Below are 27,094 nucleotides of genomic sequence, written 5' to 3'. Positions count from 1 at the left end.
GAGGCCCCTGAGCTGGGATACTGCTTTTCAGCCTCCTGGCCAGGGGTCTCCTCATGAGTATCTGTGCCGCGGAACCGCACATGGCAACTCATCAGAAGGAACAACGGGTTTGCGGAGCGCTCGCTCTGCAAACCCGGTTTAAGTGCCAGGCTACATAAGTGGGTGACCTGCTTAAGAACCCCCGGACTCGCAGCCGAGCCTGGTGGTTCTCACAATGAGATGAAATCAGGCGAGCGGAGGCTAGCCCGATTTTGTCCCATCGTGTGAATAGCCTCCTTATATTAGTAAGTAAGTTAGACAGAGAGGCTATTCACACGGACTGCAAAAATCGGGCTAAGGGATCCTAGCCCAATTTTTTCAGTCCATGTGAACCACCAGGCTTGGCTGCATGCCCGGGTTTTTAAAATCATTTTTAAAATCATTTTTTAAATCGTGAATAGCCGCACTGCAGCTACTCACAAGGAGACCCCCAACCGAGAGGCTTAAAAGCAGCCTCCCGGCTTTGGGGTCTCACCAGTATGCCCTGCGTACTCGCACAGGGCATACTGGAGCTTCCGGGGGCCACGCGGCCCCCAATCCTTCCATCCTCTGCCAGCTCCATAACAGGCCCGGCAGTTGTGCGGGCGAAAACTGCAGCCGCCCAGAGCAGACTGACTGTCTTAGCCCACTCTCCTCGCAACCCCCCTAGAGGCTCTTCTCACCGATCGTGAGAAGAGCCTCAAAGAGTGTATTCATTCCCTGAGCCATGAAAATGGCTTTATCATCTTATCAAATGTGTATTTAAGCATGTCATTTGTTCTCCCCCCCCCCCTCATTTATAAATCATGGAGGTAATTTACACAATCAAAAACTGTGTTCTACCCAGGTTTGGGAGCTGTGTGTGCTCCCAATTTTTGGTTGTGTGGAAGCAAGGTAAGAGGAAAACCTAGGTAGAAGTGATTGTGTGGAAGCAAAGTAGGAGGAAAACCCGAGTAGGAACATAGGAAGCTGCCATATACTGAGTCAGACCATAGGTCCATCTCGCTCAGTATTGTCTACACAGACTGGCAGTGGCTTCTCCAAGGTTGTGGGTAGGAATCTCTCTCAGCCCTATCTTGGAGATGCCAGGGAAGGAACTTGGAGCCTAGATGGTCTTCCCAGAGCGGCTCCATCCCCTGAGGGGAATATCTTACAGTGCTCACACTTCTAATCTCCCTTTCATATGCAACCAGGGTGGATCCTGCTTAGCTTAAGGGGATAAGTCATGCTTGCTACCACAAGACCAGCTCTCTCCCCATGACCAGTTCTCTTCCCTACGAAGCCCTGGACTCAAATCTCCACTAAGACATGAAGCTCAGTTGGTGAACTTGGGTGAGCCACTCTCTCTCAGCCTAACCCACCTCACAGGGTTGTTGTGTGGATAAAATCAGGGGAGAAGTACATTGCCTTGAGCTCCTTGGAAGAAAGGGACATTGGAAGCTGCTTTACACTGAGCCAGACCATTGATCCATCCAGCTCAGTACTGTCAACATTGATCAGCACCGGCTCGCCAAGGTCTCAAGCCAGGAGTCCTTCCTAGTCCTACCTGGAGAGGCTGCAGGGATTGACCTTGGGACCTCATCTTTGGAGGCAGCAAGATGCAAATGAAGTAAATGAATAAATATAAGAAACATACCCCTGCATCCCCTTCTGCTGGCACAGAGGACACTTAATACAACAACAACAAAATTGCAGAAGGCCTCAATCCCTTACCAACTTGACGTCCAGCTATAATAACCCCAAAGAATGCTTCCTGTTGCACTGTGACAAGTTTGCAGATTTTGCAGAGAAGCCGAAAGCAATGGCATGGGTCTCAAGCTACTCTCAGGCAGGAGTAGCTTTTCCTCCTACCTTGCTTCCATACAATTACTTCCACCCAGGTTTTCCTTCTACTTTGCTTCCACACAACTGAAAATTGGGGACACGCACAGCCCCCAAACCTGGGTAGAACACAATTTTTGACTGTGTGAATGACCTAATGGAGTGATTGGGATTGAGACCACTGTAGTGACAAAAAAGGGGACTTCAGCCATTTGCCCCATAGAGATTTGCCCCCATGGCTGCTTTCCCTGGGAGAAAAACAGCCTTGGTATCAATTGCATTTTTCTTCCTAGGTAAAAAAAAACAACAACCACAATTGAGGGGCTCCAAATTTGGATTGGGATTGTGTTTGGGCAAAAAGTTAAAGCCCCCCTCCACCACCATCACTGGCCCATTCAGTGCCAGATGATGTGTTTAAAATCATATTTAGTTTGGCCCTAGGTGAGATTTAAAGCTGGATCTCTCCATCGTGACATTTTAGCCACTATGCCACATTCACTCTCCACAAACATTAGTAGCCCCCAGGCTTTTACTAGCAGCATTGTCTGCACACCTCTGTTAGTCCCTTGTGACATGCTGATGGCCTGAAAGAACAAACAAAAGAACCAGCTTTCTTGTCATTTCCAAATGATTTTCTGTCTGGTTACCTGGTGTTAATTACCACAAGTGAACAGGTGAGAATGATTAACCTTCTTAAAGATATGGAAGTTTTTGGAATTCTCTTCATCCAAATTTTCCCCAGGATTTTTGGAATTCTGAATTACCTGGTCTTTCAGAAACTGATAAATTAGGACTTTCCCATCATTTCAGGTTTTATTTTAAACAATGTGCTGTCCACAGCTTTCATTTCCTTCAGTTCATTCATGTCTTCTGCTCCCTCCCGCCATTTATTTATGAAAGCTACACATCTGCGCATTGATAACACACTGCAGAAAATAAATCCTGATGTCATTGTATGTAATTGTTGCCATGTCCCCCGGAATTCCAGGTAGCACCCAGATTTGGGTTCTTCTGCCCTGCTCCTGGATTTCACCCAGATTTGACCCATGCCGGCCGGTTTGCCCGGATTTTCTCCACAGTGCCTGAGCATCTCTGAAGCTGGCCAGGAGAGCTGAGAGCAGCTTCCTCCTGTCTGCCCAGCTGCTTCTGTGTGCCATGTGCCTGTGCAGTTCACAGTGTACGGCACATGACAATGTCATGAGTCACAGGAGCATGAGCTGAGTGGAGGAGCAGGCTGGCGGTGGCGGCAGCCACAATTGGGTCTCCGCTGCCGCCCCTTCCACTTCCCTGTAGGCAGCAGTAGCTGCACACATGCCCCTCACCAACCGCCTCCGCTATCATCCCTAGGTGAGTGCCCAACGCACGGAGTGAACAGTGAATCACATAATGCCTCCAACAGTGATGGCTCTTTCCCTCTCACTCGCTCTTTTGGAGGTGAAAGTACTGCTGCTGAGTGGTGTGCTTCCTTCCCTTTTTCAGCCTCTCAAGCCCAAAAGTGCAGAAAAAGAAAGGGAGGGGTGTGAGATGGAAGAGGCAAATCAATGGGAAGTTTATTCTCCCAACCAACCAGCTTTGATTTTCCTTTCCCGACCTTCTGCACCTTCCCAGCCTCCCCTCCATCATCTCCTTTCAACCTGGAGGAGGGAGGGGCAGGGGGGGTCTCTTTCCCTGGCCCTCTCTCTCCCATCCCATGGCAGTTGCTGCTGCTGCTCTAGATCTTCCTCCCCTGTTGGGTGGGGCACGTGCGAGGATTGGACTGGAAAGAAATTCCCCTCAGGAGGAAAAGAAAGACGGTGGGGCTAAATCTATAAAATATTTTAGATCTCCTCAAAATATCCCCTCCCCGCCTTGATTATTTCCTCTGTGAACCCAGTTTGAACAGGAAGGGAATGTAAAGAGGTGTTCTGAGTTGCTGCCTCCATCTGTGGGATTCCCTTCTTCTGAAAGGTTGCCAAAGCCTGGGTCGCTTTGGGGTGTTATTTCTCTTTCATGCTTAACTATAGTATTTGTATATTTCAAGTGACCAGAAAGCTTTTGAACTGGCCTTTGGGGCCATAGAAGTGGTAGAACATCTGCCCTCCATGTGGAAGGTCCCCGGTTCAATCCCTGGCATCTCTAGGTAGGGCAAGTCTTATGCCTGAAACCTTGGAGATCTGCTGAGCTAGATAGACCAATGGTCAGACTCCTTAAAAGGCTATGGGAAACTCTGTTGTTATTGTTTTAAACAAATCATGAGAGAATCTATGACAGCATTGCACACATCCTATTAGATAAGGCTAAACATTAAACTGATATATTAGAAAGTGTTGGGATATTTAAGTTACCCATGAATTAAATGCTGCCTGAAATGGTCAATTAAAAGATAATTCCCCAACAGTTGGTTGATGTCCAGAGGGGAGACACTGCACAGTGTAGCAGTCAACTTTCATATTTTGCCTTTTATGCAAATTAGTTGCAACACAATTTGCATAATATGCAAATTAGGCTTCCCGGATTTGGGAAGCTTGAATATGGCAACCCAGTTTCTCTCTCTCTCTCTCTTTCTCGCTCTCTCACTCACACACACACACACCCCTACCTTAATGCATTTGTATATTTGGTTGCATTAAGATTCTCTTGATGCAGCCAAATCTATGATTACTTCAAGAAAGATATTTTTGCAGTGTTCTATCAATCACATGTGCAACAGTAACCCCGGCTGGGGGGTGGGGGTGGGGGCTGGAGAATGAGAATAAATGGAGGCAACAAACTGTACTGGCATTAATTTCTGGAATTAATTCTGTTCTGGGATTAATTTTATTCATCCTTCCTAGGGCTGGTTTGGACAATGCTTCATTGTCTAGTGCAACCATAAGCAATAATGACACATGCATACTGTGTGTGTGCAATCCTTTCCTCTGCCGCAGAAGGTGGACAACATGTCATGATTAATATTTTAAGAATATTTGTACACTGCTTTTCATTTTAAAAAAGTTCTCAATGGTTTATACAGAAAAAGGAATAAAATGATTCCCCATCCCCAAAGCGCGCACAATCTAAAATCCTAACCACTCCTCACATGTGCTGAAACCCTGGTTTAAACTGGTCTTTCTCGTGCATGCAAAGAGGTGGTTGGATGAACTACTATCCTCCTGTGCAGCTAGAAAACAATGCCCAAGCATGCCTAAAGGAAAGGGAAGGCCATGTGTACTCATGCCACACATACGTTTGATTGACTGAGTGATTGATTGATTGTTAAATTTCTATACCGCCTTTCATTAAAACAATCCCAAAGCAGTTCACACAAAAATTAAACATTCTTTATCACATGTGGTCAGGCCACAACAAAAACAACAACAACAAATATTTATATATCGCTTTTCAACATAAGTTTCCAAAGCGGTGTACACAGAGAAATAAAAAATAAATAAATAAGATGGATCCCTGTCCTCAAAGGGCTCACAATCTAAAAAGAAACATAAGACAGATACCAGCAACAGTCACTGGAAGTACTGTGCTGGGGGTGGAGAGGGCCAGTTGCTCTCCCTCTGCTAAATAAAGAAAATCACCATGTTAAAAAGGTGCCTCTTTGCCCAGTTAGCAGGGGTGTTAACAGACAAATGCATTGCTCAAACTGGTCCTTAGTGAAGCTGAAATTCAGGAGAAGAGGAATGCAGAGCAAAGTGAACTTAATGAACCAATAATGGAAGTGAACCAAGCAAATTTTGCTCACACTTACTAAAAGGAAGGCACCCAGAACTAAGCTTCTGATATTTTCTTGGGAATAGGAGGATCATATGGGAGAAGCGGTTTCCAGCTATATGAGCCCTGCCAAATCAATTAGATATGTGAATGGCAAAGCTATTGCTTTCAATCATCAAATTTTCATTAAGAATATTCTTTTTGTAAGTTGTCTTGTGTTATCAAACAAGTAGTTGGAGGAGCTAAAGCACTGTGTGTTCAGGATAAAGAGTATCCCAATGCAAATATATTTTTATCTGGAAAAGAAAATCCTTTCATTATTGTACAGAATTTTGTTCTAGTGTGTAAATAAATGTAGATGCAATATTGTAAGATTCCAGGCATCACAAGGTAGGGGAAAATATATTCACAGGCTGGTCACAAGATTTTTCCTTGCTTAAATTAATAAGGGGGGGAAACCCTGTACAAAACCAAGCAGAGCATTCCTTTGACAGAACAATATTTTCTGCTTGGTTACAGTTATTTTCTTATGAATATAAATATCAGTCTATGATCAAAAGCTTCAAATTCCATTTTATCAAATAAAACGGTCGAGGAAAAGTAATATTGACTTCTTTTTCTGTGGTAAAAGATATCCATTAGGATTTCTGGACGCAGGCGGAAGACACAATTAAATCAAAATCTTCCTGCTGACATATCTTAATACAAAATTATCCATATGGGTGATATGTCCATATGGGTGATATGTCCACATGTCACCATGCAACTGGTGTGGAGTCTTCATATATACTGAGAGGCCTTTGGAGAGTAAGAAGGGCAACTATGAAAACATGAACTCTTAGATTGCACCTCGGCATTGTGGGAGCCTCATAGCTTCTGCCCCATGTCTTCTCTTCATCCCTACTGTAAATGTCTACTGCTACATCATGCATGACATGTCAGTGCACTCAGGTTGCCACACCCCTACAGTACATTGGCTGCTGCTTGCTGTGATATAAGGTCATGTGTTTTGTAGTTTTAGGCATTTCCGAGGAGGAGGAGACACTGGACAGCCACATAGCTCTTAAAGAGTCTCCTTTCAGCCTTAAAACAAGAGGAGCTTTCGTTTTTGTAGGATCAGAAAGCAGTGTAGCATCTTGACCTAGGGCTGGTTCAAATGAAAGCAAATGCAGGCATGCAGAGGCCCAAAATCACCCGCTTTGTGTCATTTGGGTTAAAGCCGGGCTTGAGTGCGGAGTTCTTTTGCCGCCATCCTCCAGAGCCCGGCTTCACCTCCTGTGATGGTTTAGGAGGCAAGCAGAGTCTCCTCTGCTGCTCCACAGTGGCATTTTTAAAGGTAAAAAACAGAATTAAGTTTCCCTTGGTCAGGCATTAAAAGATGTCAATGCTGCACTTGCAGAAATAACAACCAATAATTTGCAATAAACAAACCAACTAATGTACAGTGCAGCAACAATAACAACACAAGAGCTCGGATATAAGATCAGTGGACCTGTAAAAAAAGAAAGCAGTACATCACCTAAATGGAAGATTAGATTAGGAAATAAAATCTCCAGGCTCAGATCAGATGCTAGTAAATTGAAAGATATGAAAGACAAGAAGCTGACAAATGAAAACACCAAACAGTATCTGATCCAAAAATACCACCTAGATTCAAGGAAAATTAGAGAAGTCATGGAAATAATAAAGCAGCAAATAACAGCAGTGTCAAAGAAGATTAGCAGATACGAAGCCAGAATTACACAACACAGGCAGAATCTCCAATTCCCGTCGAATCAGAGACGTTTCTACCAAAGCATAGAAGGAGAAACTGCAAGAAACCTAGAAACACCAAATAAAGAAGAAACAGTGCACTTCTGGGGGAAATTATGGGACAATCCACTAAATTATAATAAAAAAGCAGGGTGGGTGAGAGGTCAAAAAATATAACCAGCAAATGCAAGATCTAATAATAACACCAGAATTAATAAGTGAAAGAGCAAAGAAAATGAAACTGCGCCCGGTGACGATGAACTGCATGGCTTTTGGCTTAAACACCTAACAAGCCTTCATAAACAACTATCAAAACAGTTCAATCACATTTTGCAAGGCGGTGATGTTGAACAATGGCTAACAACTGGGAAAACTCATCTCATAATGAAAGACCCAGCAAAAGGTGCAGTTCCAAGTAATTATAGACCAATAACCTGCCTGCCAACCATATTCAAATTCTTAACTGGAATAATAGCAGATGAAGTGATGCAACACTTATTAACTAACAAACAGCTTCCAGTTGAACAGAAAGGAAATTGCCTGAACACCAGAGGCACAAAAGACCAGCTGCTGATTGACAAAATGATTTTAGAAAACTGCAAGTGAAGAAAAACCAATCTAAGTGTTGCATGGATTGACTACAAGAAAGCCTTCGATTCATTGCCTCACACATGGATACTAAAATGTTTAGAAACAACTGGTGTCAGCAAAAACATTCAGATATTTATTTTAAAAAGCAATGAGCATGTGGAGGAGTACACAGTTAACAATCAATGGTGAGACACTTGGACAGGTTAGCATTAGAAGAGGCATTTTCCAAGGGGACTCACTATCCCCTCTGTTGTTTGTTATCGCCATGACCCCACTTTCACAAATACTAAACAAAACAGGCCTCGGATACCGAACATCTAAAACATCAAGTAAAATCAGCCATCTGCTGTACACGGACAATCTGAAGTTGTATGGAAAGTCCCAGTCAGAAATCGAATCACTGATAAACACTGTCCGTATATTCAGTAGCGATATAGCAATGGAGTTTGGACTAGACAAGTGTGCTGCATTAATAATGAAAAAAGGAAAATAACAAAAACAGAAGGAATAGAACTGTCCAATGGAAGCAAGATCAAGAACCTGGAAGAGAAAGAACATTACAAATACTTGGGCATTCTCCAGGCTGATAACATCGCACACACTGAAGTTACAAGAAAAATTGGAAGTGAATACATCAGGGGAGTTAGAAAAATCCTGAAGTCCAAACTCAATGGTGGGAACACCATACAAGCCATAAACACCTGGGCTATACCTGTTATCAGATACAGTGCAAGAATAATAGACTGGACCCAGGCAGAGCTAGAGACGCTAGATCGTAAGACCAGGAAAATCATGTCCATCAATCATGCTCTGCACCCCCGCAGTGATGTAGATAGGCTATACCTCCCTCACAGCGCAGGTGGAAGAGGAATGCTGCAAGTCCACCAAACAGTAGAGGAGGAGAAAAGAGGCCTTGAAGAATATATCAAGGACATAGAAGAAGGTGCACTTAAAATGGTCAATAAGGAGAAACTATTCAACACCAATGAAACAGAGCAGGCCTACAAGAAAGAACAAGTCAAGAACCGAGCAGAAAAATGGAGAAATAAGCCCCTGCATGGTCAATATTTGCACAATATAAGTGGAAATTCAAACATCACCAAGACCTGGCAATGGCTCAAGAATGGCAACTTGAAGAAAGAAACAGAGGGTTTAATACTGGCTGCACAAGAACAGGCACTAAGAACAAATGCAATAAGAGAAAAAGTCAAAAAGTCAACAACAGACAGCAAGTGCCGCCTTTGTAAAGAAGCAGATGAAACTGTGGACCACCTAATCAGCTGTTGTAAAAAGATCGCACAGACTGACTACAAACAAAGGCATGACAAGGTAGCAGGGATGATACACGGGAACATCTGCAAAAAATACAAGCTACCTGTAGCCAAAAATGGGTGGGACCATAAAATTGAAAAAGTTGGAGAAAATGAAGATGTAAAAATATTATGGGACTTCCGACTACAAACAGACAAACATCTGCCACACAATACACCAGATATAACTGTAGTCGAGAAGAAAGAAAAACAAGTGAAAATAATCGACATAGCAATACCAGGGGAATAGCAGAATAGAAGAAAAAGAAATAGAAAAAATCACCAAATACAAAGATCTACAAATTGAAATTGAAAGGCTGTGGCAGAAAAAGAACAAAATAATCCCAGTGGTAATTGGCGCCCTGGATGCAGTTCCAAAAGACCTTGAGGAGCACCTCAACACCATAGGGGCCACAGAAATCACCATCAACCAATTACAAAAAGCAACTTTACTGGGAACGGCCTATAATCTGTGACGATATCTATAACAACAGCAACAACATTGACAATAAAATTCTGGCATCCCAGGTCCTTGGGAAGGACTCGATGTCTGGATAAAACAAACCAGTCAATAACACCTGTCTGACTGTGTAAACAAGAGAATAATAATAATTTGATTTCTATACCGCCCTTCCAAAAATGGCTCAGGGCAGTTTACACAGATAAATAATAAATAAAATAGATCCCTGTCCACAAAAGGCTCACATTCTTAAAACAACAACAACAACAACAAGATAGACACCAGCAACAGTCACTGGAGGTACTGTGCTGGGGGAGAAAAAATTTCTGGCAAAATTTGCTATGCCATTGGCCTTTCAGTAAGGTGAGGAAGTCTGATATTTTTGTTGGGGAGAGTTCACCAAACAGTTTTAGGGGTTAGCTTACTGGCAGCAGTGGGATGGTGTTTTTTAAGCGGAATACACACACACACACACACACACACATGAGTTTGAATACTGATAGCAGCAATATCACATCAGTTGCTGCTCCTCTTCCAAGCAGTTGCCAGGTGCCATTTTCTTTCCCCGAATGTACCAGGAATGCATGACTGGAGAAAAGCAACGGACCCTATTCAGCCCTAGCACAGCCCTTCTCCAGTGGCTGTTGCTGCTGTGTTCCTTTTTAGTTTGTGAGCTCCATGTGGACAAGGAGCCATCTTATGCTTATTGTTCATTTCCCCCCTCTGTAAAACACTTTGAGAATTTTTATTGTTGAAAAAAGCAGTATATTTGCGTTCAGAGGCAAACTATTGACAAATGAAATAGCAGCATCAGGGTTTCATTTCCGTCTTGATGTGAGGGAACAGTGTTAAAATACTCCTTTGAACAATGATGCCCCAGTCCTGTCCCCGCCCCCCACCACTATTGTTTAAATTTTATAAAGATAAAAATGGAAGCGCAGATGACACACTTAGTGTTTCATGTAAGTTAACTTTCAGATGTTTCTCCAGAAAGGGAATCTTTACATATACTTTGCTGTAGGTAAAATTTTCTGGTAACTGTGCTTCCAACTGGTTTTTAAATTTCCCCATTTAAAAAGCCATTTAGAGATTCTACATGAGAGCAGCTAAAGCGAGATTGATAGGAGAACCAGAGGTCCAGTTTTTATCACCTCTCTGGATCATTTTCCTTCAGTCTTATAAACCACGGACACATCTTGCTGCATTGACCTTTGATTAATCTTTCTTAGCATTGACTAATTTGGCTGGTAGCAGTTTTCCAAGGCCTTATGTAGAGTTTTTCCAAGCCCTGCTATCTGACAGCTTTTCACAGAAATGTGCCTAATGTACACAAAACATATGCTCACTTTGATAATTTGACAAAGGACTTGTCTGTTTTGAAAAACTGGAGGATCGATGAATGTTCTTTTGGCTTCTTTTTTGTACCCTTTGTTTAAACCCCTTACTTTTCTGGCTACCTGGTTTGTATGGATGAACATGACAGTATGGCATGCAGGTATGCAGCTTGGCCCTGACAGATACTGTTATTCTTATCTGGGTATCTATGCAGCTGAGATCTCTGTAGTGATGAAGTGTAATTTAGAGACATTCCCTTATATGGGACATTAGTCAACATCAAGGAAATTGTGGACATACCTTAAAGTCACATGAGGCTGTTAGGAAGGCATTTGAGACTGCTGTATCCAGTGGCACACCTAGGTATTTTTGGTGCCCAGACTGTCCCTGCCGTGAGCCTCCTCCGCTGTGTGGCCACCCTGCATTGGGGGGGGGCCCTCCTGCCTCCACCCCATGCCCGCCTCAAGGATCCCCTGCCATGAGGCCCTTCTGCATTTTGGGGGGCCCTCCAGCCACCACCCTGTGCCTGCCCGGCACAGGGATAAGAACGCCTCAAATTGGCTTGAGTTACCATGCCAATTATATTTAATCATTATGCCAATTCACATTCCTATTGCTTACTTTTATAGACCCCGAAACAGTACAATCCATATGTGAATTTCTTCCCTAGAATGTGGATAGCATTTTTGTACATAGTGTCATTGGCTGATGGTCAGCCCATTTCTTTTCGTAGGCAGATTAACTGGCCGGATTCTTTACCATCCAGTAAGTTGTAGTTAATGTTGCATTGTGGTGAGTAGATTTTTCTTAATGGCAGTCTCTGGGTACCGAGATTCATTTGAAACATCTAGAATGTGAAAAGCCAGCAGAGTTTGGAAGAGATGATGCCCAAGCTAAGGAGAAGAGGAGGTGGTAATAATGTGAGTGAATGAAGGAACAAAGATGCAGCTTAGAGGAGACACTCAGGGAGTGTTTCACACAGGGCTTTAAAGCCCTTTAGCTCACACCTCCTCCAGAATGGAGGGTACGCATTTACATATTGGGCAGATTTACCCCAAAGTCCATACAAGCTATCGGGGAGCACTTCACACACAATCTGGGTTTTTCACTGTGCATCAGAGTGCAGCCGAAATAGAAACATTCACTTTTTGCATCATTTTTTGGGGACAACTTTGAGTTTGCAGGAAAGCCTTGCAGAAAACCCACAGTAAAGCCTGCTGTGTGGAGAACTCCCAGGGTTTTGGCAGGGTTGGCAGGGAGAAAGACAGAGAGAGTTGTGAGCCAGAAGCACCTTGGAGTGCAAGGCCTCTCTCTGGGAATCTGATGTGTGATAGCAGAACTGCTGCCATCGAGGAGTCCCTCTGCTGCTTTTCTCTCCCTATGCTTATGCAATGTTTATTTATTTATTTGTAAATAAACCACATTTTACTAGAACACCATAAGCCTCCAGTAATCTCTCATCCAAAGGAAAGCCAATCCTGAGTAGTATGGTGGCACTGCCCTGTGAACATCTTCCTGCTCAGTGAAGTGGGGCGCATTATACAGTACTCGAGTGAAGCAAATGTTGCCGTCTTGAATATCTGATCATTATTATGCTGAATGTAGGAGAAAGTGTCAGTTTGTTTCTATCAAACATTACGTTTGCCGTCAATCTGCCAATTCCTTGTAAGTCTTTATCTCATTCAGCCTGACAACAATCATGTAAGCATAATAATAACATTCCAGTACTGTATTTACAGATGAGGAACTAAAACTGAGAAATAGTAGTAACTTCCCAGGTGAATAGTCTACTCAGTGAGATCTAGGACTATGCTCTCCTCTCTTCATATCCAGAATGATATCCAGGGGACTGCACAGGTTCACAATACTGTCTCATACTCCATACTCACCCAAACCCTCTGTTGTTAGCTCCATGAAGATCAGCAATGACTAAAATTAAAATATTCAATAATTTAAATTTTGGTATGGCTTATGATGATCACAGATAATGGCTGCAGCCACTGGTATATGTATGGAATTTAGCTCAAATGCCCGTTTCCCAAGAATTGATTTTAAAACCACATATACCTGCTTACAGCTGTCATGTCCCCATAGGCATGATAACCTGCAGGGAAATCCAGTTCTGGTTTTATAGGATGCCCAGGTGTGATAGCTTTTCATATGTTTCAGGCTGAAAAGTGGGTCATTCATTACTAGACAGAGCAATTTAATCCAGTTTTATCGGTGCAAACGAAATTGGTCATTAGAGCTCAGTTGGCAGTGGGCTATTTTAAACATGCTCATTTATGCCACTAAACTTTCTAATAATAGTGTTTCTGATGGGTTATGCAAAATGATAAATAAGTGGCTGTTTCTAATAAGTGAATCCCACTTGGGGCTATTAGCAGCAGGAATACAAAATCTATATTAATGAAAGGCTCTGCTGTGGACTAATTTCAGGTGATTGTAGTACTTTACGTCCTTTTTAATACTAATAGGCAAGAAATCAGCTCAAAGCTAGCCAAAATGCTGTTCAGGTATGGAAAATAGCTGGTTGCATGTTATGTGTGCGGAGGCTTTAGCATTATGATTCAACTATGTCACTGAAGAAGCTGCGTCTTTATGAAAATTGTCTAGCTGCTCTTATTTAAACAAAGCCCTAACTTGTGATGTGCTTGCAACCTGATGGAAGCAGGTGATGGAATCGTTCAGCCATGTTGGAGATAATCCATTAATGGGTCAGAGAATCCCTTCATTTTAGAACACACACACACACACACACACTGAAGCTGTTCACACACACACACACAGGCAAAATCGGGCTAAGCAAGCCAAGCCCTGTTTTGCCTGTGCATGAGCACCACCAAGATCAGGCCAAATCCCGGTAGCGCCTCAGCGGCAAACCTGCCTAGGTAGCCACCCTCTAAAATAACCATCTGGCAGACTGCTGGGATCCTGGCCAGCTCCTGAAGAGGAGAATCCTGATAATTCACCATGCACTTGTACGTTGCATTATGGGAGCTTCAGGATGTGGGGCGATGTGTCCTGGTACCCCGACTCCCAAAGTTACCGGCAGCAGCCAGTAATCATCTGGGCGGGTGCTCCATCTACCAAAGAGGGATCTTTTAAAGGATTCCTCCCTGCTAACCCTCTTGCCCTTTCTCACTGCTTGTGAGAAATGGCTTGCTATCTTCTTTTCATTGCAAAACAACGGTGTTTTAAACAACTATCTTCCTCCCCATCTCCTTCCATTGTTGCTTAACAAACAACAAGGTTTAAAAATTATGAGTGTAGCAAGTTGGCACTTAACTCTCATTGCTGATTTTTAAAACAAGGTTTAGAGCAGGGGGACCCCTAAAATCTGACCGCAAAGTCATATTTTAAAAGGGAACTAGAAAAAGTTTGAAATGTAAATGTCAAATTAAAATGTTTCTATATTGTCAGTTTGTAAATTTGTGCGAATTTGTGGTTGTTCACTGGCCTCAACAAAATGTGTGTATATGCCTGTTGCCTTTGGATGAAATTGCACTGAGGATGCAAATGTGTAGATATTACAGAGTTTTCTTTCTTTATAAGAAACATTTTCCTAGTTCAGAAATATCAATCTTTTGACAAAATATGCTAATGAAATACATAGCCAGCTACAGCTCTTCATGCTCACTTTAACATGATATTAAAAATCAGTAGGAAGACAAAAGTTGAGATTAAGAATGTGTGTGTTCTCTGACCAATTGGTTTCAATCCGTGCTCATTTGACAGCAATAAACTGTAATCATAGACTGTTTATGAGCATCATGCTGACAAAGCAAGCTGATTGCTTTTCGCTTGCCCAGATTAAAAAATCTGCTTATAAATGCGGCAGGCTGGATCAAGAAAAGTTAGATATGCCTTCTGGAAGCTCAGGGTCCTTTCACTGGTTAACACAATGAAGTGGAAGTGACTTTCCTGTTGTTTCTTCCTGCACCACTATGGAAAAGTGCAACATCCCTGGCAACAGGCTGTCTAGAAATGCAGATTTTTCTAGGGCACCTGAATGTTTACTATGTATGTCAGGCATCCTGGATTTTTATCTGCTTGTAGGCCCTATGCCCTGGATATTTTTAATGGACATTACTTTTACTATGTAATTGGTTATGGCCGATTAGGGTTAGGGTAAGGGTAGCTCTTTGGATCATGTCCACAGTACTTAGCATAGGTAGTGGCAATTCTGTTCTTGCTCTCTTTCCTTTACAAAGATTTGAAAATATGATTAATGTGATGCAGATATTCTTAACTAGTGAGTAGGTTTGAAATATATGTTATCTATTCCTTATTATACGTATCAGTTTCCCTTCTATAATAGAGGTTTTCTTCATAAAGGGTTTTCTCTGTTGCTTGCTCTCCACTGTGTTTAACTTAGGCAGCACAAGTATAAGCATATTTATATAGAGATTCAGTGGGAATTATTACTAAGCAAGTGTGCATAGAACTTCAACTTTAGGCTGCAGTCCTCTGCACACTAACTTTGGAGTACATGACACTGAATTCAGTGGGGTTTACAGTACTTTTTGTAAGCCTGCATCAGATGTATGTATGTTCTTTCTGAAACAACTTCTTGAATTTATTGAGAATGCTAGAGTTCAAAGCCCGAATGAAATGTTAGACATGTGACTTCTGCTGAAATTGAAAGCCACGTGTCTAGTTCCCCCATCTACCTCCATAGCAATAGTTACAGCTTGCTCATGTCCTCATGTCATTATATGCATTTCTTCCCACCAAGAGATGCCATTGGCTACAACTGAAAGGGAAACACCCAACATTGTGACATTGTGTCACATTTAAGTTATACTAGATATTGGAGAGGAGAGCTGGTCTTGTGGTAGCAAGCATGACTTGTCCCCATAGCTAAGCAGGGTCTGCCCTGGTTGCATCTGAATGGGAGACTTGATGTGTGAGCACTGCAAGATAGTCCCCTCAGAGAATGAAGGTGCTCTGGGAAGAGCAGAAGGTTTCAAGTTCCCTCTCTGGCTTCTCCAAGATAGGGCTGAGAGAGATTCCTGCCTGCAACCTTGGAGAAGCCGCTGCCAGTCTGTGAAGACAATACTGAGCTAGATAGACCAATGGTCTGACTCAGTATATGGCAGCTTCCTGTGTTCCTATGTTCCTAGATATGATGTGGGGGAAGGTAGACATGTGACTACTGGTTTTGGCAGTAGCCATTTGCATATTATACAAATATACCAACTACTGTTGTGTTGATTGTTCCCAGGTGCATTTCTAGATCTGTTGTTTCAACAAGGTTTCTCCTACATCTTTATTACTGATGAAAAAATGCTCACAGCTTCCTCATGATCACGAGCTTTCAGTAGATTCAGAGTGTGTAGAGACTTGAAATAACATTAAAAAAGAACCAAACCAAAAAAACCCACCATCTGGCAATGCTTACTTTCTCTCTACAAGTAAGTGAACTGAATCAAGCAAGCAAACCAATTAATGAATCGATCCTTTCTGCAATATACAAACACTGTTTCCCCCACAGAGCATTACAAATCATTTCAATTTCTTTTCAGTCAGTGCTGTACTAGTGAAACATCTAATGATGTGAAGTAGAAATAAAAAAGGTCCCAGTGCTGCAAGTTAATAAAAGAGATAGGGAATTTCAGTATTAATTTAAAAGACCAAGGTTACCATACTGTACCATTCTTGAGTGGAGAGAGTACTGGAGAGGAGAGTACACGAATAAAGATCCAGTTTAACATGTACCCCTGCCTGCATGGTCATCCTGCTATGGGTGGAGGGACCTCTCAGTTTCTGTTCCAGCTGCATTTCCCCATTTCCCTTTTTCTGTTCTGTTCTCTTTTAGTAAAAATCTTTGCAGTTTTCCCCTTCACCAAAAAAGCCAAGTGCCCAGAATGTCTTTATTTTATTTATTTACATGTATATCCAACTCCTCCTCCAAGGAGCCCAGAGTGGTACACATGGTTATATTTATCATCACAACAACCCTGTGAGGTTGGTTAAACTGAGAGAAAAGTGACTGGCCCAGAGCCACCCAGTGAGGCAGTTCCCACAATCAGTGGGAACCACCAGATGGGGTTAAGCAGGGAGAGTGGGCTTAGCCCGCTCTCCCCGCAGACGAGCGCCCACAGAGCCCTGGGTGGCCGGATCAGCCACCCACACAACTGCCAGCTCCGATGTGGAGATGGAGGGGGGGCTGCAGGGGTCGGGGGCCATGCAGCCCCCGGAAGTTCCAGCATGCCCTGCATGAGCGCACAGGGCATGCTGGAGAGACCCCCGAGCCGGGAGGCTGCTTTTTAGCCTCCCGGTCAGGGGTCTACTCATAAACACACAATCCGAAAGCCCAGGTTAGCGGAGCACGTGCTCCGCTAACCTGGGCTTAGGGGATGGTAACTGTAGCAGGTTACCCGCTTTGGTGAGACCAGGCTCGGCTGCGAGCCCAGTGGTTCTCATGCGCGGGTGAAATCAGGCTAGGCTCCCACAGCCCAATTTCACCCGATCATGAGAATCACCTCAGTGAGTTCTATGATTGAATGGGGATTTGAACTCAGGTCTCCCTAGCTCTATTCCAACACTTCCCACTACACCACGCGGGCTCTCATATGTGATCTATATAGAGAGTTGCTTTGCACCCTGCACTTCAGTCCATGGGATAAAGGTTTGCGGTCCAAAATTACAATCTATCACCCATATATTTTAGAACCCATGTATTTTAGAAGTCTGATACTAGAGCTAGTGACATATAGAGTGGCGATCTATATTCTTTCTAACTTGTTTTCTCCCCAAAGGGGAAAAATAAAATCCAAGAACCATTTATAAACAGAAAACCATGAGAGTTAATCATTTATAAACAGAAAACCATCAGAGTTAATCATGGTACCCACAGAGCTGCTTCCCAGTCTCTATAATACAATGATTATCATTTTTGCTATCAACAGATATCAAGTGCTGTTGGGTCCAAAAGAGTAATGCTGCTGAATGTAAGCACAGATGGTATACCGATATACTGGGTTGACTTTTAAAAAAAAGATGTTTGCTAAGATGGTCAACTGATAAAAGAATTCCTAGTTTTCTAACCCCAAAAAAGCATCAAAAAGGGAGTGAAAGAAGGCTTTTTGGCAGAAGCACAGATTATCCAGTTCAGATACGTTAGCTGACTTCTGACATGCTGAGGAAGCATAGAAATCTCAACTTTTTAGCTTCAGTCTTGCAATATGATGTCATAGGTGAGATTCCCCTTTAAACTTAGTTTTACTGTTTGTTTGTTTTTAAAATCTGTATTTGTATACCAGCTGAGGAAAGGTTGCTAATGATCAATTAAGAAGGAATATTCAGCATGCTGCATATGAATCCTAATTGGATTCTTGCCACTTACTTCATCAACCAGGTTATAGATGCCAGCTGGAATGGTGGCCAGGATAACGCAGCTCAACTCTATCAATCCCAGTTGCAGACTTAAACAATCATTGCCTTCTCCCTGCGAATTCTAATTCTGTGAGAAGGAACAGGAATATCTTAAAGAGAGCACCTCATCAAACTACAGTTCCCAGGCTTCTTTGGGGGAAGCATGACAGTAAACATGCTTTTAAAACTTTGGGCATTTGGGTATATTTAGATAGGACTCAGTAAAGCTGTGACAGTGCAAAAACAAAGATGCACCCATGCTAGATGGCCATGTAGCTGCGTGGCGTGGATGCTGAAAGTTTATTATTTATTTATTTGCTTGTTTATCAGGTTTCTATACCACCTGACATGTGCATCCCCAGGCAGAGTACATGTTAAAATACAATATAAAAACAGGATAAAACAATGATTTAAAAAATTATGATATAAAACAATTACAATTAATTACAAGCCTGATAAAACAGGTGTGTTCAAACTCTTGTCTTTTTAAAAACAGCCAGAAATATGGAAACTGATTTTAACAGGGAGTGAATTCCTGAGCCCCAGGGCAGCCACCAACTATGGTAGTAGCCATAACTGGACCTCCCCAGATGATCTTCATAGGCGGAGGGTTCATGACAAAGGATGCATTCTCTTACATACCCTGGACTCAAGCCATTCAGGGCTTTATAGCTAATAACCATCATTTTGTATTTTTCTCGGAAACATATTGGAAGCCAGTGCAGTTCTTTTAAGACTGGTGTTATTTGGTCTCTTCAGGTCATCCCAGAGACCAGTCTGGAGCACCAACTGTAGTTTCCTGACTACATACAAAGGTAGCCCTACATAGAGTGCATTACAGTAGTCAAGCCTGGAGGTTACCAGCATATGTACCATTGTTTTAAGGTCATTGTCCTCTAGAAATTGGCGTAGCTGATATATCAGCTGAAGCTGATAAAAAGCACTCCTGGCCACTGCCTCAACCTGAGAAACCAGAGAGAATTTTGGATCCAGGGGCACTCTCAAGCTATGTACTTGTTCTTTCAGGGGGAGTGTAACCCTATCCAGAATAGGCCAATCTAAACCATCTGTCAGGTTCTGATTCCTCACAGTCAGTACCTCCATCTTATTTGTATTCAGTTTCAGTTTGTTATTCCTCATCCAGCCCATTACCAGCTCCAGTCAGACCTTTAGGGAAGTTATGCCATTACCTGATGAAGTTGATATAGAGAAATAGATTTGGGTGTTTCTCAGTCTCCTGAGCTCTTGGTCTGTTTACACAAGCATTTTGCTTGTGCAACAAGGATAATGAATAGCTTTGCATCATCCCTTACCACATATATGGCCTCAAGAAAAGGTTTCACAGCAGGAGGTTAGCCACTGGTTGCACTAGTACACCCTGAAGCATCAGCTCCATGACACTAGTCTGGAATACAAGTTCCTGACAATTGAACTGATCAGCGCAGCATCCTTTCCCTAGTATGTGTTTGCAGTAGTGTGGCATTAGTCTGAATACCACCCACTGTATCCAAATCAGTAACTACACTGAAATGACTAGTTCTCACCTCATCTGAGACCTGCAGTGAACAAAAAAACTATATCCAGAATGGGCAAAAACCTCACATCTCAAATATGGAATAAACTCAGTTATGATTATCAGCTTTCACAAAAAAAGTCTCATTTGCTTCATCTCATTTGCAAAAACAATGGGAAGAATTGACTCAAATAGCAGAAATAATCACCAAACAAAAGAATGCTTAGTTGGATGTTCTCATCATGTAGGGTAAATATTAAATAGCTTTTGCACACACACCTACAAAACAGCTAGCTTTAGGCTCCTGAACATTGTATGCTCAGAATATATATTTTACATTCTTAGCTTGAGAAGCATTTTTTCTGGGAAATGACACTTAATCCATAATGTATCTGAGCATTATGAGCAGGGCAAATTCACATTCTGAATCAGAGAAAAATTGAAACCCTTGCTGACATCACAGATGCAGAAGCTTTTGCAAATTTGTCTGAAACTCACATATGGTTATTATGAAATTCGTATTTCATCCTTCCCCCAAGGAATTCATGATAACATGTATGGGGTTATTCATGTATGGGGTTATTCAAGTTGTCCTCACAACAAACTTGTGAAGTAAGTTAGGTCAAGATATACAACTAGCCTTGTGAGTTTTTATGGCTAAGCAGCAGGATTTGAACCTAAGTCGTCATGGTCCAAATTCAATACCCACTATAGTGTCAATTTCAGTCTGGAACATTTCAGAAACATTCACCACATCATGGTGAAATTATGAGAGCGAGTGAACATGGAAGAACTATGGTACAGTTCATAATGGGACTGCTCAGGGGTGATTGGTGGACACCTCTAAATGCGTTCGGGCTTTGTATGGGGAAATTATTGAGCTGGAGTGGAGCAGTCCCATGTCAAAATGATTTTCTCTTGTCCCAAGAGAATGAACTGACAGAGAGGGTGAAGTTCAAAACAAAGTAAGATTTCATTTAGGGTTCTGGAGTACAATGGAATAACAAAGTTGATTAAAGCAGTATTACTACTAAAAATACATTACAAAGATTAACCAGATACTTGTAAAAAGGCAATCTAGCTTAGTATGTGGATTAAAATGAATTCTAGGCTGGCTAGAGAAAAGAAGGCTTTAGAGAAACAGATTTTTGGATTTAAAAAACAGCAGGGGTAGAGAAAGCCCAGAAGCGCACAGTGGTTATGCTTAGGGGTGATTGGACCCTCATGGCTCAGGCGCAGCTGAAGGACCTCTTTCATCAGGGACAGACTGGGAACTGGGAGTAGTAGCGGAGAACCAAAAGCAGCTCAGGGGGTAGGCAGCAAGGGTAAATCCAAAAGGTGTCTGTTTTTGTGCAGCCAGCTTCTCATAGCAGCAAGGCAAGCTGGGTAGATCAGGCCAGCAAGGAAGGCTGATTTGGAAGCTGGAAGTGTGAATGGCACGATGAGGAAGACACGGCCTGGTGCTATGGCGGGTGCCAAATCTATCATGCATTCAGTGGGTGACTCCATGGTGTAAAGACAACTGAAGCACACTGGTTCAAGAAACCAGGACCAGTTACAGCCCAAAATGGGCCCTGAGGCAAAATAATGGCTGTTCCTTCTTCATGTGGTGGGAAATTCTGGTGGATCTCAAAAGGATCCATTGTCTTTGTTTGCTGTGCCTATGTAAAATACAATGGCATGAATGGCCAAGAACAATCAATATAAATGGACTAATTGGATGTGCAAGGGTGATATCTGTTAGGTCAGAAGGTAAACCAATCAGTATTTTAAATGAGAACACCTGAGTTCCTATTGCCCACTAAACTCTTTTGTGATAGGAAGGGAGTTGCATTTGCAATACCTTATCTGATTTACCTGCTGAGGTGATTAATGTTAGCTTGTTTGAGGCAACTGCAGAAGAGAGGAAGTAAAGGGTCAATCTTCGGACAGAAAGACCTTGAAAATGAACTTAACGCTCAAGCTAACTTCGGTTTATCTAAACATTGTCTAATATATGGAAAGGCATGAGGCTAATCCCCTTTCAATTTGCTTGGCAGCTGTTGAGTCTGGGGGTGATTGTCCCACTGCCTGCTAAGTGACCTGTCTCCAATATGCCAACACACAGGGAGCCCATGATCCTGTGGGGCTCCTGAGCATGTTAAGAGTGGGAACTACAAGCCAGTTGTTCCAAACATAAGCAGAGAGGCTTCTGTGAGCCTTCAGAACAGCAGAGCTAGCAACACAGTCTAAGCTCAAGATGAAACTTGTTTGTTTTTAAAAAATATTCCATGAGGTCATCACATCCAGTACATGAACTTAGATTGTTTAGGATCATTTCATGAAAATACCTTATCAGATTTTTAAAAAAACAATGGTGAAGCAGCAGACTGGGGAACGATAGCTATGAACAGGTGCAAAAAATGTGTGAAATAGTTGACATTAGGGTTTTTCATGAATGCTTTGAGTCTTTGAAACAATTTTTGCACTGAAAATGGAATATCATCAGAATTCAGTGCAGCACTATAAATAACATTGAAAAGTTTTAAGCAGTTTGCAGCATGACCCTTAATGATAAAATTATTGCAAAGCTAAACAAAAGGTTTATCTGGAGGTAGTTATAATTATCTCTAATAGGAATGTATGGAATATCCCTAAGGAATTTTGCAAATGATCTTTTAAACTCACTTTTCCTTTCTACAAATTCCTTGGATGTGTCACTCAAGCTGTTACCTTCAAATTCACCTCAGAAATTTGCTTTAGGTGAAATTCAGGGTAGCTATCATTTCTACCACAAATGCAATGTGTATACATGATGCTTCTCTGAATATAAAAGGTTCCCCACTACATTCTTTTTTCACGTACCTATGCCTGACTGTTCTTCCAAGGCAATGAACGAACATCAGCATGCAATTCCACTCTTATCGTGGATGGTGATACAAAATTTAATGGTGACCATGGCAGAATTTGCACATTTTCCCACTAACTGTGCAGTGATCCCAGATAACCATGAGGCCATCCTTTAAAAAGAATTCATTGCATGTTTATTTTTCCTATGCTGTATGAAAGACAGTTGACAAACCATCCTGATGTCCATAGATGACCACTGTATCCTTAGCGTGATGTTCTTGTATAACATCCACTGGATAGAAGTATCTTAGAGGTTTTAGGCAGTTTCTTGGCATATAGAGTATTCCTACATCAGTTCTCAGCTAATGGCCTATTTATTTCGAAGGGTGCCATTCCATATATGGATACTGGACAACATCCACCAAGAAATCAAGTTCCAAAGATAAGATACAGTGCTTAGTTTATAAAAGAGAGGGTTTTTTTTTTAAAGAAATGGACAAAAGGCCTATCTCAAGCAACACAAATGTGGTAATTCTGAAAGAACTTATGAAGAAAGTATGAACAATTTTCAAAAAGACTAGCAATGTTCAGGTCAAAGTGACTGTGTTTTGCACATTTCTAGTTCCCCCTGAACCCTTACTGAAGCAAAGTTTAAGACAAATGAGTGTGTGTGTGTCCTGACCCAAGCAAAGCATCTTAAGAAATGTTGAGGGGTGCTAAAATAATGTTGACAAGATCCATGCATTGACTTGTGGGGCAGGTTGCATATCTCTAAAAACAAATATTGTGTTTCTGTGACTTGAACATAGGGCCCTTGTTTAGTGAAATCACTGATGTTGTTAGCTTTTATTGATCTGACATAGACCCTTTGCATTTGTTTCAGCAGGTCTCGGATACCAAATTGCAATTACCAAATTGCATTTTATGACTTTGGGGAGTGAGGAGTTAAGCTGTACCTCTGAGATTTTGGATGATGTGGAATCACATCTACAGGTAGGAAAAAATGGTTGTTGAATAAATAAGTTGGCTGGGCTCCAAAGACCTGAGCTAGGTGATTGTTGTGCCCCAAAATTTGTGCTCACCCATTGAGATTAAACTGCCCCTCCCCCACATTTAGCAACAGACTACCCACCCATAGTATTTTCCTCCTAGTATTTCCTCCTACCTTGTTTCCACACAATCACTTCTACCCAGGTTTTCCTCTTACCTTGCTTCCACAGAACCAAGAACTGGGAACACACACCGCTCCTAAACCTGGATAGAACATGTTTTTTTATTGTGTGGATTATCTCTTTTTGCTGACCTTGGGCCGTAATAAAGAAAGAAAATTCTTTGAAGTGTGAATGACCTCTATATATTAAAAACAACAACAACATGATCACCCATTTCATACAATATGCCATTCACATGGTGCCCAATATGTTCACTCCAGAGTAGGGGTGTGCACGGAACCGCGGAACTGCGGTCTGGCACTGGCGTGGGGGGGTCCTTTAAGAGTGGGGGGAGGGTTTTACTTACCCTTCCTGCCGCTTTCCCCCTCCGGCGCCCATAGTTTTGTTAATAATTGGGGCAGCAGGATATCTCCCTGCTGCCCCTTCTCCCGTTTGGCGGCCAGTGTTGGCAGATTGAAAATCCGAGAAGGCTTCAATAAGCCTTCTGTGCACGCGCACATCGCGTGCGCGCTTCACGTCTCTGCAACATGCGCATGCACACACGCACATCACGGAGACGTGAAGCGCGTGCGATGTTCATGCACGCAAAAGGCTTATTGAAGCCTTCTCGGACTTTCAATCTGCCAACACTGGCCACCAAACGGGAGAAGGGGCGGCAGGGAGGTATCCTGCCGCCCCGATTATTAACAGAACTACGGGCGCCGGAGGGGGAAAGCAGCGGGAGGGGTAAGTAAATCCTCCCCCTGCTCTTAAAGGAACCCCCCACCCCGAATCACCCGAACTGTCCATGTCTAGACCGGTCCGGAGGCCTGTAGAATGGCCTCCGGAACGGTCCAGGCTCATCACTACTCCAGAGGTTTCCATAATGCAGAGGATGCTACTTCAATGTTTCTACAAAATGAGACACTGTGTTTGTAGTAACAATTGCAAACTGGAATCATAAGAGCGATCAGTTTCATTGGAATAGATTTACAGATGTCTTTGCTGCTTGTTATGCTTTTCCAGACTGTTACAATTTATGTGCAGCTTGGAAGAAACAAACTTCCGTTTACAAATTGCTTGTTCTATGCCTCTAACAGATAGACATTCAAGTGTAAAATAAACATCTGAAGCTGCCTTTGAATGAGTTCTGAGCTGCTCTCTGAAATCTCACTGGACCTTTTCCAGTCCTGCTACCTGAGTTCCTTATAATGGGAGAAGCCAATCATTGAACCTGGAAACATAAACTGCAGTCCTGTCTACGCATACCTGGAAGTAAGCCCCATTGAACGTAATGGTACTTATTTTGGAGTAGGCATGCATAGGGCTGGATTTTTAGGACTGCAGGTACCCTATCACTGAGGCCTGGCCCTCTTCATCAGAGCACTCCCCTGATGTTACAATTTGTGTGATAATTACAGGATTCTGCTTTGGTTGAATGGGATATATGTGCCACATTTCAACAATGCACTTTAGGGTTTCTGAGGGCGCAAAACACAGTGACCCACATAGCATGTGTCTAAAACACTACTAACAGGTGTTTATTTTTTGTTGTTATTTATTATTTTCAATGGGAGGCAGCATTGCATAATTTTAAGTTGGCGCAGAACATTGCTTTACAATGAAGATCCCAGGTTCAATCCCAAACATCTGCAGGTTGGGCTGGGAAAGATTCCTGCCTGAAAGCTTCGAGAACCACTACCAATCAGCATGGACAGTACTGAGCTAAGTAAACCAATGGCCTGACTTGGAATAAGGAAGCTTTGTGTGTTCCAAATGCATCAGTGTGGGCGGTGCCAAACGACCCATGTTACACTGTGCTGTACGTGGGTGACCGTCATAATTTCCCAGTTTATTTAACAGTGTGCTGCTTTTCTCGCTGAATTATTGCTAGCAGAATCCAACTGTAAGATGAATGTATTTATTTTCAATGCTGGGGTACAGAAGCCATTGACAATGTTCCATCTGTTCTATCTTTAAAGTTTGCATAGATTTTAAAAAAGGTGCTTTGGGACATCTGCTGTAACTTCTGCAATGACATTTCTCTTGTGTTCTGAGGCTGAAATCAAAACATATGTAGTGTCTGAAGCATAAGCTGAAGAATTAGATGATCAATGTGATGATCATGCCACAATGTGGCAAAAGTAGACCTGCAGAAGGGGATGCATGACACTGGGATGTTATTTTGGGCAACATTCTGATGTTAGATTTCCTATCGATTTCTGCGCATAGATTTCCTCCATGCAGATCAGGTGCAAATGCACCCTTGAGTACACATATGCTTCAAAGCAAGGCATCCAATGCAATGCCCATTTGCAATACATAGTTTGAAGTGACTGCTGAGTGAAGAGAGCACCAGTTGGGCTGACTGATCTTTGGATTAATGATCCATTTCCAGAATATCAAGATCTGTTATATGATCTAGCAGGACAAAGAACCTCTTTATTTCTATTTTTCCATGTTGTTTTCAGCAGAAAACAAGACAAACGTTTTTAAGAACAATGATGTTCTTTGCAAAGAAAATATTGAAAGCAGATAAGGACAGAATTTTGCTTGATTGTAAATCTCTGAAGATAAACATATATGGAGCAACAGCAAAAAGAACTTGGTGTCCATTTAGATTATCATGCTTGGCAACAAGGATTGTTTCCCCCCCTATTTGTATCACTTAGAGTCTTATACTGTAGCAAAGTCATGTTAACATGCTATCTGAATCCCTGGAGGCATACGGAAATCACTGGAGTAGGTACTACTGAATGTTCTTGCTCTTTGTCTGAGCAGTTTAAACAGAGCTCTAAGTGCATTTCCATCCAGCCTTTGATCTGGTCTTCACCCGCCTAGCTTTGATAATTCTCTAGCAACTTTTTCCAGGCCACTCACTGGGCCAGTCTGGCAAAAATGAAGCAGTGCCAGCCATCTAGCTCTAAAAACTCCATTCTACTCAAAATCCTGGGCGTAGGGTTTCATTAGAGTAGGGAATGTCAGGCTTCAGTGATGTGCTACTGTGGCGAGGGAAGGTTTAAAGAACATCAGTGCAACAGTTACTCACTCTCCAAGCATAAGTATACTCGGATAAGAGGGCAAGCTGGCTAGGAATACATTGGTATTATTCCTAGTGCAAGAATGGACTTTTCATTCCTGATCATGATCCATGTGCTGTGATGTTGCACACCCATGTGTAGGCACCAGTGGCACACCTAGTTAATTTTGGCACCCAGACCGCACCCGCTGTGAGGCCCCCGCCGCCACTAGG

The 27,094-nt window shown here is 42.4% G+C and overlaps 1 protein-coding gene across 7 annotated transcripts in view; it reads left to right on the top strand.

Annotated features, from left to right (window-relative positions):
* Window positions 1–27,094, top strand: part of CDH12 (cadherin 12) — a 987,186-nt gene that overhangs the window by 306,030 nt on the left and 654,062 nt on the right. For 5 of the 7 annotated variants that reach the window (XM_053248987.1, XM_053248989.1, XM_053248990.1 and 2 more), the window contains exon 2: window positions 23,577–23,683. The gene's annotated coding sequence lies outside the window, so the exon portion shown is untranslated. Of the gene's footprint in view, window positions 1–23,573; window positions 23,684–27,094 lie in introns of all 7 variants that reach the window. The other 2 variants (XM_053248991.1, XM_053248993.1) reach the window with 1 other exon arrangement.

Source organism: Hemicordylus capensis, chromosome 4, assembly GCF_027244095.1.
Source record: "Hemicordylus capensis ecotype Gifberg chromosome 4, rHemCap1.1.pri, whole genome shotgun sequence".
NCBI lineage: Eukaryota > Metazoa > Chordata > Lepidosauria > Squamata > Cordylidae > Hemicordylus > Hemicordylus capensis.
This window is presented reverse-complemented; position numbering and strand designations above follow the sequence as displayed.